General features: G+C 43.1%; 1 long non-coding RNA gene across 3 annotated transcripts in view; it reads left to right on the top strand.

Moving 5' to 3' along the window:
* LOC141371869 (uncharacterized) overlaps positions 1 to 21,818 on the top strand; it is a 201,420-nt gene that overhangs the window by 144,924 nt on the left and 34,678 nt on the right. Inside the window, exon 5 of one of the 3 annotated variants that reach the window (XR_012377150.1) lies at positions 13,388 to 13,507. The exons of the other annotated variants lie outside the window; for them this stretch is intronic. This is a non-coding gene — a long non-coding RNA (uncharacterized lncRNA). Of the gene's footprint in view, positions 1 to 13,387; positions 13,508 to 21,818 lie in introns of those variants that run through there. 3 annotated transcript variants of the gene reach the window in all.

Below are 21,818 nucleotides of genomic sequence, written 5' to 3' on the forward strand. Positions count from 1 at the left end.
AGCAAGGCCTCTCAGACGATTGAAGTCTGCGTGGTGGGGACAGTGGGGAACTGCAGTACTCATGCCTGAGTCTGAGGAGGGAGCTGACACAGAGCTACAGGGAATGCAGAATTGCTACCCTGCAGAATGCAGGCCCAGTATTTCCAGATCTTTTGGTTTTTCAAGAGAAGCTGAAACCTGGATTTTTTTTTTTTTTAATGGGAAATCTACTGTTGTTGTTTTTTTTTTAAAATGTTGGCATTAAATGATATTATATTATATTTTTTAAAACACTGCATGGGCCAAACAAAACACATCTGTGGGCCTGTCAGAGCATATGGGCCTCCGGTTTGCACACTCTGTTTTAGAGTTTATGCCACCCTATTCCATATATTCTTAGGATATTCCCCTGGTAGGACACTGAGGTCTGGGGAGATAGAGTCTTGCCCAAGTTTATAATCTAAGTGATAGGGTAGAACTGGGACCGGGATTCAGTCTGTTGGCATGTACCCCAGGGCTCCTTTGACATAATTGTTTTCCCCTGTGGTATATGAAGATTCACCCAAAATTCTTTTTCTAGTAATTGGGATCTTCTCTTTGTAGCAGAGAACTTCACTTTACTTCTGCTTTTACTGTCCCTCTCTGGTCTTACAGTCATTAGTACACATTACTTTGGTTTGATTCATGCCAGCCTTTCTCTGGGATTATGATCCTTGGGTAAACTGTATGTCCAGCAAGTACAACTCAGGATCCAGACAAAACATTTAACGCTTTATCCCACTGTCCTTCACATTTATTCACTGGTGATAATCTCCCTGTCTTACCTCTTCTCCCCCTGAGGGAAACTACACAAACCATAAACTTTTCTGTTTATTCTTCACTAATTGACAGTTCCACCATTCCTCAGTGTTGCAAGCAGACCCTTGATTTAGTAATTTGAATATTCAGACCTTAGGAGCAATCACAACTTCCAATCTGACTTGTTTGTGGTAAGCAGATTTCTAAGAGTGACCTCCAGTGACCCTGAGTATTATATAATACCTTTCCTTTTGAGGGTGGGTGAGATCTGGAAATATGATGAGATATCACTCTTATTATGATTGTGTTACTTTATGTGTCAAAAAGGAGATTATCCCAGTGGGCCAAATCTAATCACATGCTACCTTTAGAAGCAAAGTTTTTTCTTACTGGTAGTAGAAGGGGAAGTGAGAGAGATTCTAAGCCTGAGAGGGATTCCATGTGCTTCTGTTGGTTTTGGGGCCACATACAAGGGGTAGAGAGCCATAAGTAGCTGAGAGTGGTTACCAGCCAGTAGCTGGGAAACCTCAGACTCATAGGCCCATAGAACTAATTTCTGCCAATGACCTAATGAGTTTGGAAGTAGATTCCTTTTTAGAGCCTCAAGATAAGAACCTAGCCAGACAACACTTTGATTTCACCCTTGTCAGACCCTAAGTAGAGAAACTAGCTGAGCCTTGCTGGACTTGTAGCCTCTAGAACTGTGAGGTAGTAAGTGGATGTTGTAAGCTGCTAAGATTGTAGTAATTTGTTATGCAGCAGTAGCAAACAAACACAGTTTTACATCTTTCTTCCCCCTACCAGGCTTTCAGTGGTAAAGCGGAGCCTCTTGACTTACCCTTTCCTTCTCTCTAGGCTCACCCTTTCCCTGCTAGTTAGCTGTGGTCTTGCTGGGGAGGAGGGGTGTAGGGTAGCAGGAAGATGTAAAAAGTAGGACAGTTCTTACCAGGCTGGTTTCTCCTGCCTTCTGGGCCTGCAGAGGCTCTGAGTGGGCTCTGTTTGGGATATTTTGCAGGGACTCTGGAGGGTCTTTGCTGCCCTTCTCTTCCATAGCCCTTTTGGCCTAGACAGATGCTTTCTTATTTTAAGTGACCTTATTCTGAGTTCCTGTGTGAGCTTGCTCTCCTGCATGGCCCACAAGGAACGTGTGTTCCTCACTACTCTCCCCCCCGCACCCCATTGCAATGAACACAGGTTGCAGATGGATCCATGCTGCTGTGCATTTCTGGCCTTCCCATCAAAACAGTCACTTCTTTCCTTACCCTTTTACTTTGTGGGCTGGAGTCAGGTCACAGTCCACAGTCTGCTTTGTCTTTCTGGGGAATGAATTGGGCATCAATTCTTTTTGGGTCTCAGTGACAGGCAATCCATTTTTCAAAGCTCTGAAGCAAACCTTTGCAGATTCCCTCCTTAGGCTGTGGAGTGAAGGCAACATTCCCCACCTCTTCCCCTAAGGGACAGCTGGTATGGTGGCACCAGGCTGTGGCTTTGTACAGTTCTGGGGATAGTATTTGTACTCATTCAATGTATCTCAACAGCTTCTGGAACTCTGGAACACATAGAATGCAACTGGAATGGTGCCCCTGGGCTGTGCAATGGGGTCCCCTTGTGATGGGGATTCACTGTAGGGCACAGCTTTCTTCTAAAAAAACCCTTCACCAATCTTTTCTTTCTACTTTCTCTTCCCTTTTATCTTCTCAAAGTAGGTAGCTGGGGTCAAGACTGGTGGAACAGATTCTCCTGCATTGCCACTGTAAATTCTGTGTGTGAGGGGTTGTGTCTCATACAAGCTTTGGTATCTTGTCGTATGAGCCCCCTATTGACAAATGCAGTATGAACAACCTATTACACTTCCTGTTACACTTGTCTATCTGAGCATCCACATCACTGGCCAGCACCCTGCAGTACTCACCCAAAGAAGGTAGAGGGGGTGGGTTTTTAAAAATAGCCCCTGGATTGGATGCCTAAGCCATGCTGCTCTCTTCCTCCACTTGTTAGTCAGAGGGTTCTTCTACCATCTAGGAGCTGGAGCTGTTGGTAGTCAGACCTGGTGGCTTATTGCGCATCTCTGGAGGCCTGTGGGTTCCTATCTCAGGCCTCAGTTGACTTTCCTACTGGCCACCTGTGCTCACGTAAAAGTCTTTTTATTCCTGTGCAGTTCTTATTCTGAGTGTGTGCATGTGTGTGTGTGTGTGTGTGTGTGTCTTTTTTTCATCTGTGCTTTCCCTTATTTGGATGCTGGGAGCTTGGTGGTATTTCATTCAGGAAACACAGTCTGGCTGACATCCATGATCACTCTTGCCTGCTTTTGCTTACCCACTGCCTACACTTCCTTCTTCTCAGTGTCTGCTTACCTTGTGCCAGGCTTAGGCCCTGGGAGATGAGCTTGTTGGCAAAACCTGCTCATGGAGAACATGGGTTCAGATGGTGAAGAGGCTTTTTGACACAGCTGGCCCTCTTCATGTGGGTCACCTGCATTGCCAGAAACACAGAAGCATCTTGTTCATGAGACTTAAAACAGCCGTTCTGAGTGACTGAGTGAGTGTCAGCCTCACAGGTTTTGGGTGAGTGTCTGCTTTAACCAGCCAATGATTTCCTCATCTGGAAGATCATACCTGCACAACCTTCCTTGAAGGGCATCTGAACTTTTTTCTTTTCCTAGCTGAATCCTAACCTCTTACTCTTTGGCTCCCAATTAGATTGATAGTACCTGCCTTCCTCTTCCTTCGTCTTTATCAAAACAGGTGCAGGAACCATTCACACCACATGACTGACAGCATAGCTGTTAGTCCCAGGGTGTTCGAAACGTTCAGTAACATGGCTTTCAAATTTATGACATCAATCCAGTGTGATAAGTGAGAACTAGGTGTGTGTGTGTGTGTGTGTGTGTGTGTGTGTGTGTGTATGTGGGTGTGTGCCAGCCCAGAATTAACCACCTACTATTATGTAAGTAGAGCTTTTGTTGCCTTTCCTTCTTTCCTCTAGAGCTGGTGAGTAGATCATTGCCTTGGTAGAAGTTGTAAGTCCTAAAGACTGACAACTGTGATGTCTACTCTAGGGCCTGCCAAATACCTATGATTTCTAACAGGCAAATCAGTCATTTGGGTCAGGAAGGTACAAAAATCCTCATATTTATTCTTCTAAAGTTGCATAATAATAATCCACCAGTTCTCATTGTCTAGTTGTGTTTTTTTTTTTTTTCAGTAAGTATTATTAAATACTTGTTGGTCCTCACTGTGCTAGAGGCTCTGGAGCTCACAGAGGGGTCAGATAGACCATAAGAATCCAGTCTGGTGATGTGGATGGGGTCTCTGAGAACAAGGGGTGGTGGTGTTCCACACAGTAGGAATGGATGGATGGGAGGAGACTGCTGGGCACCTAAGCATTGCTGAGAGCAATGGAAGGTGCATTCGGAAAGTGGATAAACCGTAGACCACCTTGGCCTCCTTTATGATTTTGTCCAGGCCTTTTTTCTATCTGTTTTCCAGCCTCCCTTCTCCTGATCTCCATCTCTTCGTGGCACTGTTGCTTCTCTTCTTCCGTCTCAGTCTCAGTCTGGTCCTTCACCACCCTCTTTCCCATTGTGCTCATTGTCTCTAAACTTGCTGCTTCCAGAAGGGTAAAGGGGAATGGAGACCTAAAAAGGTCACACCTTTCATTTTCTCCATATGCTATTCTGACTTTAAAAGAAGAGAAGGAAATTTCACCTTAGATGTTAGGCTTTTCTTTTTCCTTAAGCAGTTCCAAATTCCAATTTTACTATCCATTGAAGAGAGTGATCCTGCACTAGGATTGAAAGAAAGAAGGTGCAGGGGCGCCTGGGTGGCTCAGTCTGTTAAGCATCTGACTCTTGGTTTTGGCTTGGTCATGGTCTCAGGGTCCTGAGATGGAGCCCCACATGGGACTCCACACTCAGTGCAGAGTCTACTTGAGCTTCTCTCTCCACCTCTGCCCCTCTCCCCGCTCATGCTCCACCCCCCCTCCTAAAATAAATAAATAATACTCGGAAGAAAGAATGAACGAACGAACAGAGGGTTGGAGACAGGAGGTGGGATTTATAGCCTACCTTCTCCCAGGCTAGTTCTCCAAGAATTCTCAAAGAGCAACCCAAGGACAGAACAAAGCACATGGTAAGTTTACAGTGGACACAGATCCTTATGTTTCAGGAGGCAAATGTGAAAATTGCCTCATCTGCTTATGGCTGTTTTTCTGTTATAATGCCTCTTGCTTTTCAAACTGGCCTGCAAATGAGTTCCCAACACAGATACTTGTCATTAGCTGGAGTGTGGGAGAGGCAGTGCACAATTTTTGTTGCCTAAATTAATCCCTGCACTCATTTTACAGCAGAAAGAATACAGGACTTGCTTCACTATTGGGAAACAGGCACACCTTGACTTGTATTCTCTTTCACAGGACACAGAACAAATGGTTTCTAAACTAATGTCCAGTGATGAAACAAGAGACGGGGCTCCTTTCTTCGATAAGTGATTCTCATTGTGAGCGCGATAAAATATTTCCACAAATTCCACAAAGTCAGCCTCCTTGGCCAGTGAAACAGAAGGGAATTAAACACAGGAAAACAAACCTAAAACAAAACATTATATAAAGCAATAATAACGTTAGTGCTAATTGTTCTCCACATGGATTTCTGAAACCTCTATGCCACCTTCCTTAAAGAGGAGGATGGTTTTGCTAAATTAAATGGGCTTGGCATAAACCAGACTCCTTTACTTCAGTAAAGAGTATATTCGGAGAAGACATAAACTCTCAGTGCATCATAAGGCAAAGGGCTGTAGGGAATAGTCCAAAAAAAGGAAAAAAGTCTGCTCAATGAAAACACTTTACAAGTGAATATATATATTCGCACTAAAAGAGATATCTTAAACTCTAACAGAGGTACCATTCAGGTGATAACAAGTGGTGGCAATAGTTATATGCATTTCCCCTGGCCGGAACAGAGAGCCAGAATTGGAGGGAGTGCAATGTACAGGAAATTATAAGCACTTTATTCCCACTTTAACTAGATTTTCCTGTTCTGTAAACACATGAGTTTTTGACATTCCCACCCATTCTGGGAGGAATGCATGCTCTTTCTCACTTTAACCATTTGGTCGCTCAATGAAAAGCATCACCATTGCCCTGCTCAACCCATTTAGCACCTCTAAAAGTCACTACATGGATTTAGTGATTAATGATGATTGATTTTTTCTTGCCGGCTTAATCGTCACACTTGAGTGGGGCTGATGTAGACCCAGCTGTGTTTAATTAGCCCACAGGACTTAGAAACCATATTTTAAAGACAGGCTTGTAATGGAAGAAGCCTTCTTGATGATGCAGCCTGCTGAGGTGAACCCAGACATGTGGCAGGCATGGTTTTTCATTAGGTCCAAGGAGCATGTTTGGGAACTGTATATTGTATAAAAAAGACCTATGTTTTCCTTGGATTTGGGAAAGCTATTGTTGCCTTCTAGAACATGGGTTAGAAAGGGAGATAGCTTAATAGGAACTTCTTTCTCTGTGGCATGATCTTGGCTGATTACCTAAGGCAAATGCTGGCTTCAATCTAGAAGGTAGGTATGTTATACTACACCATTCTATCTGGCATATTTCATTTTTAAATTTTTGATGGATTTAACCTTCACTAGTATCCACCTTAAAATGTGAAACTCCTTATTATCCTTGAAAATGTTCCATGTCTATAGGCTGTTTTCTTTTATTCAGGATCTAAAATAAAAAATCAACCTTCTTCATTCCCTTTCTTCTTTGTTTGGCTTTCTTCCTTCCTCCCTCTGTTCCTCCCTCTGCCCCTCCCTTCCTCCATCCCTTCCTTTCTTCTTTCCACTAGATACATCCTTTGAGTCAATAGGAAAATTATTTTTAAACTCAGCTTGTTCCCTATCAGTCAAGAGGCTTCCTGTTGACCTCTGTAGCATGAGCACTTGCCCAACTGGGCATAGTCCCCAAACCATAGTCTCATTTCATACACACTAGAGAAACTCATCCAATCATTATCATAGCTTGTTTCAGATAGCATCTGGCTTGAGTCAACTAATGACAAAGAAAAGCCATGACTCTTATTAGTACTTCTCTTAACCTAGAAGGCCCAGGGAAACTTTATGAGGATAGGATGCTAAGTGAATTTTCAAGGAGTATTTATAGATACTTAGAGATATTGCTGGGGATTGTGGAAATGTTCATATGTGGAAGTCATAAGGAGATAGAGAAAAATCTTTTGCAAGGCTTGGTCCCATACCTTTGGGCTCTTGACTAGGGAAACTTGTGATGCAGTTGGAGTAAAGGGAAGACTAGTGACAACATGGGGAGTGAGTGGTTAGTAAGGGGGCTTCCACAAGATGCCCAGAAGCTTGGAAATTGATCCTCAGAGAGTTGCCTTCCAAAGGTGTTCGAAGTTCAGATTTGAAACTGCTACTGGGTGCTGGTGAAGACAGTTGTTGGTGTGAAAGGCGATATTGTGTTGTTGAAGAGTAGTATTGTATTTAAGAAGAATGCTACATTTATTCACAGCTCTTTGGGCCACAAGTGACAGAAACTCAATTTTGACAGTTTAAGCAAAAAGGCCCACAAAGCTTGGAAGGAAATAAGAGTACAGCTTATAAGACTGAAGTTATAGCATAGGATCCAGGGCCTCAAGAACTGGCACCAAGCAGTTGACTTCAGGTGTCTTTCTCTGCCTTTTGCCACCATCTTCATCTGTCTACTCATCTGTCCACATATGAATCTATTTATCTATTCATCCATCCATCCATCCATCCATCCATCCATCTCTCATCTCTATACTTGACTTTGTTCTGCAGATAGAATTTCTCTTAAATGGCAGGGTTTAGCAATCACAGTCCAAAGGGCTTCTCTGGCCAGTCATGCATATGACAGTTCAGGGGAGGGACACTGTATGGCCCTGTTGGGTTATCTGATACTCCCCTAGTACAATCCGGGAGAATAGGGTATTATTTGGCTAGGCATGGGTAATGTGCCCATATCCGTGTAAGTGATTATATTAGCACAAGAAGGCATAGAATAGCTTGCTGGGCACACAAAAATAATTTAGTCCCCTGTAAATTACATTGTAATATTACTGTGTAGTAAGAATACCTTTTTTTGAACAACAGTTTATTCCATATAAAGCATTTTGACTTACATAGTACCTAAATTTTTACTGACAATGACTCTATGAAGGGTTAAATAGACTTTGTCTTGCTTTACTGAGGAAAAACCTGAGTCTAGACTAAATAGTAGTACATGCATAAAAGGGCATAAAAATAACTGAAATAGTTTTAAAAACCTAGGAGATCTAGGTCTAGTTCCAGTTCTGCCACTAATGTGGCTCTTGATATTAGCAAATTAGTTCACTGTTTTGGGCCTCAAAGGGAATTGGACTAGATCAGTAATTCCCAAATTTTAATGTGATCATCTGCATGGTTCATTAAATGCTCATTGTTGAGCCCCACCCTCAAGAGTTTCTGATTCAGGAGGTTTGGGGTGGAGCCAGAGAATTTGCGTTTTTAGTAAGTTCCCAGATCTTTAACAGAGAATGTTACAAAAGGCAGTAGCAATATTAAGTTCCAATTGCTACTGTAATATTTCACTACAAACCTGGTGGCTCAAAACCACACAAATTTATTGTCTTATAGTTCTGGAGATGAGAAGTTTGAAATGAGTTTCACTGAGCTAAAGTCAAGATGTTGACAGAGCTTTGTTCTTTCTGGAAACTCTCGAGAAGAATCTATTTCTTTGCCTTTTCTAGCTTCTAGAAACTCCCTGCATTCCATAGCATGTGGCCCCTTCCGTCTTCAAAGCCAACAATGTAGCTCCTTTAAATCTCTCTCTGACCTCTCTATTGCCTCCCTCTTCCATGTTAAAGGACATTTGTAATTACATTGGACCCACCCAGATAGTAAGGATAATCTCTCTATTTTAAGGTCATCTGATTAGCAACCTTAGTTTCATCTGCAATTTTAATACCCCCTTGCCATGAAACATAGCATATTCACAAGTTCTGCGAATTAGACAGGGACATCTTTGGGGGCCATTATTCTGCCTATCACATCAGGGTTCCCTCACTGAGAACCACTGGACTATAGCTATTACTCTCTTTTACTCAGCTACAAAATTGCAGTTCTGAGGTAGCTATGCAGCAGCATTGTTCTCACTTCTTTGAAAATGGACTAATGCTTACATGTTTTTACATTAATTCCTTCCATTGGTTGAACTGTAGTACAAAAATAATTTGCTCTGCAGTTAAGGTGCTCCTCAAATAAAAGCCATTTATTCTCTCTTCTAAACTGGAAGAGACCCAGTAAAGGGCTATATCCAGGGTTTTTCTGCCCATGAGGCTGGATCTCGCTCCATGGTGAGGTAACATGAGCTCTGAGGCTTGGAAGATCCGTATTCTCAAAGTTTACATCAAATAGCCTGTCTCATGTTTACTTTGTGGTTTCAGGTTATCTGCTCCATTCTTGAGTTAGAAGTTTTTCTAGCAATATCAAACTGCAGGCAAGAAGGGGACTGAGAGTGCAGAGAATGTTACAAAAGGCTTCAGCTTCTGTCCACTGGGCTTAAGCCTTTTACTGCTGAGATAAGGTTTTGGGTCACATCTCCTAAGACCTGTCCAGGGTTGCTGTGGGAACTGCTCGCTTGCCTACTTTTTCTTGCTTCCTCCCTCTTCATCATTTTGAATCTGAGTAGACAAGTATCTGTCCAGCAGTGTCTCACATGTGTATCTTAGATTCTGGCAGTGGATGAAGTAATTCTCACAATCTTCCTTTCCCTCCCTTCACCTCATCTCTTACTCGCATTTGAATCTGAGTGAATCTAAACTTCCCTTTGCTGTGGAAATCCACTCCCTGTGTGGTAATCTATATTTACAGTGAATTAAAGCTCGATTTCACTCTGAAGTCATGATATTATAACCTACTCTATGAGCCTCTGCCAAAGGAGATGCTCTAGTCTGGGCAAAGCCTCCCTGGGGCCATTTTTGTTTCTTCTTTTAGCTCCTTTTCATCTTCTTCCTATACTCACCTCTTTTCCCTTTCCCTCAATTTGCTCTGAATTTAATGTGTCCTTCATTTAACATGGATTTAGGCATTTTATAGGGGAATGCTTGAAGGTCTAAAAAAAATAAGCCCCTAATAACAGAATGGGGAGGAAAATTTCTGTTGGTATTTAAATAACAGTATGTTTGCTAACTTAACTGTAATTTTGTTAACATGCGTTAACAGGAACCCTGCCAATTTTGGAATCTTTTGTTTTGAAACCACTAATTACCTTGATTTAAATTGATAAGTACCCTACTGTCCTAAAATACTTAATGTATTTTATTGAAGATGCATATTTTCCAATCTATAAAAAATACATATAATACATAGATAATATATATATTATATGTAATTATATAATACGTATATCTATGAATCTAGGTTAGTATAATTAGTGTAATTGAGCATTACATTTAATTCTGACTTTTCTGACAATGAGAGCAAAAAGGGAAACTCAATTAACTATAATTGTCATCTGGAAAAATGTTAGCTTAGCAGTTCCTTTGGAGAACCTAGTAAATTTTTTAGATATGATATATATTAAAAGTATTTTCAGGGATATACAAATCCAAATGCTGATGCTCAGGATGTTTGCTATAGTATTGTTTATACCAGCAAAAAAGTAACTAGAAGTAAACACTGAGGGAATAGAGAGAGAATAATATTCCATGCCCCTATTTCATAAAGTAGTATGTATTCATATGTGTTCATATAATAGAATCTTATGATGGCATAAAAAAACCATGTTGAAAATAATTATTTTTCACTCTGTGAAAATGTTTATGATGATACACATGGAATATGTATACACACTCTATAACAAAATATCAACAATATCTTTATTTGGAGAGTGGAATAATAGATCACTTTTATTTGCTTGCTTTTTTGTTTTGTTTTGTTTATTTGTATTTTCTCATGCAAACATGTATTACTTTCCACCTTTTTCTTCTTCATTAAAAAAATTGTTTTCTTCCGTAAGTCTTTCAAGCAAGAGACATTTGACAGCCTTAAACAATATATGATACCTTAAACAATGGTTTTACTAAAAACCAGAACATTCTTAATGAGACTTTGAAGTCCTATGCAGTAGCTTAGTGAAGGCATTTCTTTGCATCATGAAGCAAGGTGGTGGCAATCCATGAGCACTAGGTAGATAACTTCAAGTGACTTAAAAGATATGCAAACAAATCAGAGAGAAGTGCTTCTGGAACTTTACTGCCCACACAGAATACCTGGAGATCCTGCTTAAATGCAGATTCTGATTCAGTAGGTCCGGGGTGGGGCCTGAGAGCCTGCATTTTTAATATGCCATTGGTCCATATATGCTTTGAAGGGTAAGGATTTAGAGCATCTAAAGAATCAGATGGGACTTACTGATTTCCACCCCAGGCTGTTCATCAGAGTCACCTACAGAACTTTAAAAAAAGTACAGATTCCAGAACCCACCTCAGATCTCACAAATCACAAGTTTTGGAAGTGGACCTTGGGGATATGTATTTTATAAAACCTCCTCAGTCATCTAGATAAAGTTGGATGGTAGACAGAGTGTGTATGAGGTTTATTTCCTGAGACAGTCTTATCTTACCACTCAGTCCAGTGGAAATTTTGATAGGAGCAGCACAGAAGCCTGCTTGGAATATGGCCTATCTGGCCCTGTGTAGGAATTAGCCCCATGCCTTGATAGCAGACATTTAGGCGGCAAGATTGTCCATGGCGCTCTAAGTGAGAAGCCAGGTTGGTATTGCCACCATATCTCTGCCCACTGTGGGCCACTGTGGTTGTTTCTAGAAGTAAGATACTAATTTTCCATAATTCGCTGTAGATTTGCTCAAATAAATATACTGCCAACTGCACAATATTATCTAACTCTGTCAATGAGTTTATCTAGTAACGTACTCAACAAACCTATTATTGAAACAGAGTCATCATTTTTGTAATTTCATCTTTCCCACATTTAACTTCTTAGATAAAAAAAAATCACATAGGTGATGCTGCAGCTGTCTGTTGAGAGTGGACAGATTAATTATATTTGCCTGAGATACAGGCTGGACTCTGATTATGAAATATACTGAACAAATACCCAAATGAGCTCACTAGGTAAGGTTTACATGGAAACTGAAAAACGTGTGAGTTGCCGAGGAGGTCACCGTCCTTTGGGATGTCTAGTGCATGCAGAAAGCAATGTGTGACAGCATGGAACACGTCAGTTTATCCTCTGGTGAGGTCTGACCCAACAACTCATATATGCCAGCCTGTCACTCAGGACTGTGCTCGTGCTACTGGTATCTACATACGCTTGTATTTGAGAGCAGCAAAATGCTGGCTTTGAGTTTTAATAAGGCACACCTAATTTCCGCATACAAATTGCAGGTCAACCATGCTAGCATGTGGTGGGCGATTTCCATCTTATGTGCAAATTTGCTTTCCACAGACATTGCCTTCCAACAGGTTTCTGAGAAGCCCACGTAACTGTAGTGTGTAGGATAGCTAATGAACAATTCTGCGATTAATAGATTAACTGCGGCCTCGTAACAGGCAAATCAGTGCCTCTCACCAGCATACACTCTGACTGTCGGGTTTTATTTTCCTGTTACCAAAGTTCAACTTTGTACTGCAAAGGCAGTATGACCTGGCCCCCTATGGTAAGACTTCTTTTTGGTGAATCAAGCCTTGATTTCTCTGAGATGCTTTTTATATTATAATCCCTATTATGATAACCTGCTGAGCTAGTAGGTTGTGTGAATGCTCAGTACAGCTGTCCAGGAATGATTACAAGATGAATAATTTTACCTCTTGGCAAAAGAGAAGCGTTCTCTCCATTTTCCCCATCCTTTTTGCCCCTCTCTCCTTGGCTGTACTCTTGGAGGCTCCTTTTCTCCTTCGCCCCAGGCATGGGTAATTATTCACATCACTGTTAAAGAAGAACTATGAGCTAAAGTTCAAGACCAAAATGATACTGGTGGACATCATTTAGCTTCCCATTTGGAGTCCTTTCAAGTTTGTTTTTCTCTTGACTGCAGCTGCCCAGCATATGTGTGGTTCACCCGGCCACACAGCATTTCCTCTTTGATGGGGACCATTTATAGTCAGGCTGTAGGTCTCTCCACATTTCCTTCCTTCCCAGCCTCTGCTGCTTTCTCTTCTTCGTCCCATTCTCTTTTTGTGTCCTCCATTCTTTTTCCTCTTGCACCTTCCCTGGTTGCAAATAGAAGCTGGAGCCTGGCTCCTCCAGGGTCAAACGCATAATGTAATGGCTTACCTCCTGTTTGATTTCAGCCCTGGTCCCTGGGGGGACACCACGTTATTGTTGTGGCCCAGCTTTGTAGCTCCACAGGCTAATGGATCAATTCAGCCTTCAAAGCATCCTATGGCCTGTCGATATGAAATTCTAGCAATTACTGAAGTGGGAAGGCTGAGAAGCGGCTGAAAAACATTCCCTATTGATCACTCTAGAGTATGATGAACTTGTTTAAGAAAAATTGATCTGACACATTGATTTTTTTTTATCAGAGAATCTCATGAATGCAATTTAAGTCACAATATTTCTTGCCTTGCAGAGTGTTTTCTTCATCAAGAAACTGTGAGGCAAGCCAGCCAATGAGAGATACTGAGAAGAGTTGCAAAGCTTCCCACCCCTTGCTTGGTCCATCATGAAAGGGAAACTGTTTCTATGTTAAACTGGTTTTTAAATGTAAGGTCTCTTTTGTGCTTGATGCTTTTTATCCTCTCGTAAACCTTCTTAACCAATATTCCCTTCCTCCCAGGCCCTCAGGTCCTCTTCACCTTCTAACTGGAAGTTTTTGTTGGAGGAGCAGGCCCTCGGATACAGCATATGCTTTCTCAGTTATTGCATGGAGATTAGGTTTTGGAAAATGAGAATCTTTATTATGGCCAAAGGTAGCTCTGTCCCTTGACATATCCAAAACCACTTGGACAGTGATGATGATAGATTGCAAACCCTGGAGCCATTCACTCTCTGAACAGTGTCACACCTGCAGCACATGCTCGGACAGCTGCTCTCTCAGCCAGAACTGAACCAGGGACTTGAAGAGGTGCCAGAAATCCTTCCCTACTTCTGAGTACCGCTCACCATGCATCTCTATTGGGTGACCCTTTCCCTTCTGCCTTACTCTGACCTGGCATTCTCCTAGGGAGTAGATTACTAGTTTCCAGACTTAGGTGATCATCTGCATCACTTTGGGAGTTTCCAAAAATACAGATTCTTGGACCTTATTCCAGACCTGTTGAAACAGAATCAAGGAGTAGAGCCGAGGAAATTATAATTAAAAAGCTCCCTGTTTGAGTCCATTGACCAGCCATGTTTGGAAACCCCTGGATTAGATAACAGAGGTGTGTGTGTGTGGGGGGGGGAGGTAAAGAAAGACTTATTTAGAAGCATGAGAGGAGAAAGTTGCCAAAAGAAAAAGTGCAATATGTAGTTCATCCTTTTAGAATTCCTTATTAGCACTTTGAATTTGAATGTGTATGTACAAGAATTGGTTGATCAGAGGAAGCTAGCTGACACTAAGTCCAAGAGAATAAGACAGAAAGGATGGAGCAGTTTCCAGAGAGAGTTGTACTGGGGGTAGAGAAGAGCACAGGGAACAAATTTGGCACACTTCAGTGTTGGGTCAAAAAGAAACTCTTTGGGCAGGGCTTCAAGACTGTGTCACAAAGGCAAAAAGATACCTATGTCTAAAAGTTCTGACGGCTCACTCACACTAAAGCGTACACCCAGCTTCTCTGATGTGAATAAAAGAAACTAGTTTCCCTGCCATCTAAAAGATTGTGTGAAAGTGAAGAACCGTACCCAGACCTTTCAACACAAGAATTCAGGAGCTGTGTCTTTAATAACTTTGTCAAGCCTCACAGAGAAAGTTCTAAAGTGGTTGACCCACAAGAGAAATGCAGGTTGCCTATTCAAGAATACATCCAGGAAATCTGTTCCCAAATGATTTTCCATTCCATTATCTCAAAGACCCGCTTTCAAGGGTGAAATTTTTAAGCAACTTTACTGTTTGCTTGGTGAGTTTGAATAAGCTGAGAGGTGGGTCAAAAGAATCTTCTGCAAGTCATTTAGATTGGCGATGTTCATGTACTTGGAAAATAATCTAAGTTTTAGTGCAGTCTAGTAAATTCAACTTTTAACCATTTAATTCTTACCAGTTGTTACCTTTTTCTTGGGGCTCCTGGTAGCCTATACAAGTAGACTATATAATTTGCCACAGTTGTTCTCATTCTTGACTGTACTTTATAATCCTCTGGGAGCTTTAACTAGTACTCAGGCCTGCGCCCGCCCCCAGAGATCCTGACTTAATAGGTCTGAGGTTAGGTCTGAGCATTCCTGTGAAAGCTCCCCAGGTGATTCTCGGTTGTGGACAAATTCGAGAACCGCTAGGTCTATTTTGATTCAAAGATAGCAAACTGAAATTCTTCCAGAGTTCAAAATATTTCTTTTTACTTTTCTGCCTGCACACTTCTGGACTTCTGGAGAAGACAATACACAGCAGAGAAAGGAGGTACCTTCTGTTTGCCAAATTTGTGAGGAAAACAAAGGTCTCCTGTTTCAAGTACTTCTCAGATAGCATGTGGGCTCTCCTCAATACACGGCTCTGCTTTCAGCAAAATTGTTAATTATAGATCATAATAAGCTGTTAGGAGCAAAACACACACATAATTTGAAAGTGAAATGAGGCACAGTACATAGATAAAGCAATTGTTTGTTTAAGAGGTGATTAGCAGCAGCAAAACAAGCAAACTGATCCTTGAACCTGAAAGAAATTACACCCATTTGGAATTGTTATACTCTCTGGTTATTTGTGCATTGCAACCTAATGCAAAGGTGCTCGTCTGTCGCTGTCAGTTTTCTTTTTTCTCTGTGTGTGATGTAGGGAAGGTACGGTCTATGCCATCTTAGAACTAAGATGATATTAAAAGAATAGCCTGTCAGGAGGAATAAAGAAAGGGAAGTGTCTTGGTTTCTCAAAGGAGCACAACTGAGATTTAAACTGTTCTGAGCTATGATAAATTATAAGGCTTTAAAACCACTGTGATCACTGAATGAACAAAACAGTTTGCCTTGGGTAATTATGCCTTTTTGGTCTCCTTCACTTTCAAGTTATTGTCCCCTTGTAAATGTTACACTGTGGCACTGTGTGCTGTGTCAAAGAGTGTTAATCTCAGTGTGAAACGCTGGGCTTGTCTTTAAGAGTAAGTGAGCCCAGAAATATTCTCAACTCAGACCAACTTAGATGAAAACACTAGCAGCACTCGAACATGACATTTGGTGACAAGAGTTTCTAACTTGCAGCTCCACCTGGGGTAAGGTGAGGCAGGGTTTGGAGTTTCATCCGCGGATTTCACACAGGAGTGTTACGCGAACAGAGCAGTCTCCTGGGCTCAGCCTCGGCCCTGGAAGTTCCCAGGATGGCAACTTCACATGGAAAGATGCCAGTTACTGAATAAGGGCATACAGGCTGAGGATAAATAAGCATGTTATTAGGCGAGATTGCAGTGCTCAAGATGGGAGGGTTAATAAGCAGCTAAGGTTCACAGGAAATCCTTAGCTTTTTGTTGCCTGAAAATGCATTCCGATTTTGCAGCTTGCTGCTTGGTAAAGTTGAGGAAGGGCTTAATTGGGACTTCTCAGAGGCAACACAGTTCAGAGCCCACGGTCCAGTCCCAAGAACCCTATCTAATTCTAAGATTGGCAGCAGAATGTGAGGCTGTTCAGTGTGCCTCATCTGGTATTGTTGTCTTTAAAAGTCCCAACAAGAAAGCCTCTATTTCATGTGTTGAGTGAGAAAGTGGAGGCAACAGGCAATTTTGGTGCTGCCAGATTGTTAGATTGCCTGGCCTATTTGGGTTAATGTTCTGTTGTGTTCAGGGGCAGAGCCTGCAACTTTCCATTTCCTCAGAGATAACAAAGTCAGTGTGATTACATGCTTGGAGAAGTCATATTAGTGATAAGAGCTAACATGTATTGAGCAATTACTTTGTGCCAGGCATCATTCTACCTCCATCACATGTCTTAACTTCCTCTAACCTTGACAAGTATCCTGTGAGGCAGGTACTTTCATTCTCTCCATTTTATGAAAGAGGAGAAGGAGGCAGGAGTGCTTGGTGACCTTGCCCAAGGACACGGATAATGGAGCTGAATTAGGACCAGGCGATCCAACTCCAGAGTACTCAGAATGGACCACTAAATATACAGCTTCAAAGATACAAGCATAGATTGTTGCTGCCCAAACTCCCTGGGGCAGCATTTAGGCCTGGTTCACCCACCTGCCCATCTCCTCCCCCAGCTTTCTCACACCCCCAGGAGTCCCCAGGACCTAGTGCATGTACAAACACAAGTGCACCCATCTCCCCTTCTGGCCCCTGCAGGAGGCTCCCAAGTCCATGTTTCAGAAAGTTAGTCTTTATCTGACCTTGTGCCTTTGTGTAGTTTGGTTTGTAAAACGCTGGGATTTATGAAATTGCTTTGAAGCAAAGGACTTCAGGGAGAATCTGTTGATGGTGTCTGTTGTAACTTCCGTGGATGATGTCAGAATGCATCCTCTCTAAAGAACTGTGCACGAGCCTCCTGCTAGTTGTAAAGAATACGGCAGACCAGGGGATTTTAAAATCCTAGTGAGATTGCAGCTGGGGCTGCAAATATATAACCTGAAAGGCAGGGAGACAAAATGAAGTCTGATAGAGATGCATGGATATATGAGAGAGGCCAGCAAGCCTATAAATGGAATTGGACTTTGGAATTAGTTGTGGTGATGGACTTGTCAGCCTGCATGTTTTATGCAACCTAATTGGCTACATTCAGGATTGCATACATATTTGCCCTCTGTGAGATTGGTCAGCCTAGGCTGATTATTTTGATTCAGACCTTCTGAGGTTTGCTCCTGGGGTGGCCTGCTGCTGCTGGCTCTCCTTTTGCTGCCCTCATGGAGGGAGGGAGCGGGTCTCACTCCTGAAAGTACAGTGGCCTGGTTCACCTGGGAGACCAGGTCTCCCTCTCCTTCACCATCTAGGGCTCTCAATATCCCCTCCCCTAAGTCTTCCTCTGTAGCTTGTTTTGAATCTACTGTGCCTCCTCCCACTTCCTCCTGTTACTAATGAGGCACTCTGGGTGAGGGACTGTGACATCTCGGGGCCTCGGGAGTAGCAGAAAAAACTGTAGGTCTGTCCACAGAGGAGTCCCATGACACTGACCATTTATCTGGTGACCATGTGGGCCCAATAAACAAAGCAAATCTGTCCGGTTCTCCCTCCCTCTGTGGCTTTTGGGCCTGTGCGTTTGCATTTCCCAGGACAGTTGCAGGAGACACCAAAACTTGTCTTCATTACGGCTCTGACTCATAACCCAATTAATGGTGTCAAGACGTGAAACATGGTCCCCAAGCCCAGCTGTCTTTTGAAAGCAAGTCCCAGCCTGTTCAGAGCAGTAATGAATTGTGCTCCAGAGAGGGTGGCTCCAAATCTGTCCCACTAGCCAAAAGCAAAGGGGAGTGTGGTGTTCCAGAAAGGCAGTGTGCAGTGTCAGCTCTCAGTTTTGGGGCTTGAATGCACTTGGTCTCAGAAACAAGTGAGAGGGCCAGTGGGCCAGTGCGAGGAGGAGAAAAAGTTGTCCCATGCTGGCCCTGACTTCAAAGAAAGGCCGTCTGTCTCATCGGCCCTGGATTTCTCCAGTTTAAGGCATACAGATCTGTCACCCCGTGGTCGGAGTTTCTTTAGGGAGACTCTTCCTTTCACATGGGGGCTTGTACATGGGCTGTATACTTTGGGCCCTTCCTTACAACACTGGTTTGTGTTCGCAAGGCCAGCACCACAGGACCATTTCCCAACTTCCATAATAGAGGTTATTTTGTGAGCTCAGACATGCTAATTTTCAGAATGGGGTGTGCTGGAAAGGGCTCTCAGCAAGACCAGGGCTTACTGTTCCTTCAGACACCTGCCTGAATGCACATAATTTTAAAAACAGGCTTCCTGTGACTGAGTGGTAATGCTTCTTTCTAGGAAGCCATTTACTTCTTTCTGAAAAAAATCAGACCTCTTTACGAAGCAAATGCAGAGCCCTTTTATAATACGGAGGAGAGCTGCCATTTAGTGCCACGGTGTCAGACTTGATGAGAGAGCTCTGTTATCTTGTCCCTGATGCTCACAGCGACACTTCCAGTGGGCAACTGTGCCCCCATTTCTCAAGTGAGCACTGTTTTTCATTTTGAAGGAAGCAGGGTGAGAGAGGAACGTGGACGTGCTCTGCCTTGGAAAGGAGACGGGAACTCCTGGGTTTGCAGTTAAAAGCCCATCTCTTCTTACTACTTTCTCACCCTCTCTGAGTTGCGGTGGGACTTTTAGTATCCCAAGGGGTCTGAACCTCATTTTGTGTCTGTAGGAGACAAGGCGGGATTTCTAGGAGGGTGGGTCTTCCAGGGGGAGGTTCAGAGGGGAGAGAGAGACTGCAGTGACATCACCCCAACACCTGCAGGATCTCAGGTCTTCTTCAGTGACCCTCCCCCTGGTGCGGACTGAACCCAGCTTTCCCTGGTTTATGGGCTCCTGACAAGATGACAGCCTGTGGTGACAAGAGAGGCAGTTGAATGCCCAGCCCCCGCCTTTCCCCAGGGATGCCTTTCTTCTGTTGCAGCCAAATGCTTCTCAGTTGAGAGCTCAGGAAACAAAACAGTCTTTGTTGCTTAAACTGAAATCATTCCCATGGCTGATTGTCCCAGTGGTCTTGTTGTTAACAATGCTTCCTCCTCCTCCTCCTGCTTCCCGCCCCCCCCCCCCCCCCCCCGCCGCTTTCTCTGCCCCACCCACGCCTCGCCCTCTATAATTCTTAGTCATTATCCTTCTGAAACATGACAAACCTAACAGAATCCTGCCAAAGCTAGTGGCCCTAGGGAGTTAGTACAAAAACTAAAACAAGAGCCAAACTCATTTGGAAAGGTTTGGGTTTCATGGGAATGGTTTGGTGCAGTGAGAAGGAGAGAAGCCGGGAGGCTGCCCAGTTGGTTGTCTCCTGGGAGGGTTGCCAGGGAGCGGAGCCATAACTGGGTTAGTGAATGTTCACCTACTTATATTGTGGATGTCTCTGGGAATTTGAGGAGCACACACCACACAAGATTTGGGTTCACAGTTGGGTTTTTCTGAGTGCTCAGTCCAAGGGCTATTGCTCTGTACACTCCGACTTCCTTCCACTGGCTTCATCTATTTTAGTTATAAACCCAATGGATACTTGCAGTTAGGAGATGTGACCATGTCATTTATTGTCTTCATTGGAACACTTTTGAGAGGGACAGAGGCACTGTTAGTAACTATACTAGGACGACATGCATCATCATTCAAGATGGTCCCAGGCAAACTGGGATGTAGTATCTCCCTTCTCTTGTCATGGAGTTTGGTGGCAAGATCCAGGACTGGAAAGTGGGTTTTATTACAAACTACTTAGAATCTCTGTGGGGACTCTTAGCTTACCCAACTGTAAAAATAAAAGAATCGGACTATCTTCAGTGATTCCTTGGGTGCTGGTGTTCTGAATCCTGTTGGTTAAATCAATGCATCTACTCAAATATCTGGAGGGGGAAAAAGGCACTTGGACTTGTGAGAATAATGTGGTGCAAAAAACCTGGGAATATATGAGGATTTTTCCTTTTCTGAAAGAACAGGGCAATACTTTTGTGAAGCGTCACCTTGTTCCAAGTTACTGACCATGGTGTTGAGTACTAATCATGCAGGGAGTTTACACAGGGCTTTCATGGGAGCATCTGAGAGGGGAGGCATTCTCTGTCTCAAGGGCCTAGCCTCTCAATTATATGGAAAAAACAAGCCTGCATTTGAAGATAACCCTAGCCGGGAAGGCACAGAAATCCCAGAGCTCTTTGAGGTCCAGGTGTAGGGATAATTTGGGAGAGATTCTGGCATTAGGATTTCCCCAGTCACCTTGTACATCTTGAGCAAGCAGGAACCAGAAATATGAAAGATAGTGAGGGGCTCATGGGCAGGTGAAAATGAGTTTGGTGCAGAGAGCACCAGATCCTGGGATAGGCATATTCGCGGTTATTCTGGGTCCGCCATTGATTTTCAGGATGTCCACAGGCAGATCCTTTTCGCTTCTTTTAGAGGTTTCATTTTCTCTTGCCATTCACGCTGAATGAGAATTGAGACCAGAACATTGTAAATGGCTCAGCCACTCTGTGTTTTGACATTAAAGGGCACACAGTGAGGCAGGCAGCGGGGTGGAGAAAAAGCAGTGATCCGAGAGTGAGGAGGACACTGTTCCAGACACTGGCCCGCACTCAGTCTGGATGAACTGGCCCAGTCTTTTTGCTCTAGAAATCTCTGTGTTCTCATCAGAGTGTTTTGTTTTGTTTTGTTTCTTTGTTTCTTAAATCAAAGGAATCCTTTAAAATAGAAGCAATCTTAGAGTTCCCCCAATACAAAAAAATACAGAATATGTATATATTTTATATATGTATATATATAGAAATAACTTTGTAAGCCCAAGATGGAGCAGCTCCTGCCCAGTGTGCCATGCCAGCAGACCAAAACTTAGATAGCTTTCCTGTCCCTGAAAATGCTCTGATCCACCAGAAATGCAGCATCTCCAGTCACCCAGTTCCCAAAAGCCAAGCCAACTCTGGGCTTTTTGCTTACTTCCTTGCCCCTTATTCTTTACCCCCCCCCCAAAAAACGGTCCTGCCTTCTGCTACATGTTGCAGTTCTCTGGACCCTTAGGAATGGAGACTGCCCTCTTCATGAAGTGTTAAATACAGTTTGTTTGTGTCAGCTGAATTGTCTTCTTGAATCATTATAACATATCTGTATAGCTGTTTCAATTGCAGAGGTGTCAGGACCTGGACTGGTTGCCTGGCGGACTAGCACCAGCTCTGTCTGCCCCCTGGCAGCCCACACAGCACCCTGAGGCACTTCCTCAGGTTGGCTTCCACTGGCCCTGAGGTTGGGGTGAATTTTTAAAAGGTGCCACGCTCC

The sequence above is a fragment of the Callorhinus ursinus genome, unplaced genomic scaffold, assembly GCF_003265705.2.
Source record: "Callorhinus ursinus isolate GAN/ISIS: 27379988/994484 unplaced genomic scaffold, GSC_fseal_2.0 scaffold113, whole genome shotgun sequence".
Taxonomy (NCBI): Eukaryota; Metazoa; Chordata; class Mammalia; order Carnivora; family Otariidae; genus Callorhinus; species Callorhinus ursinus.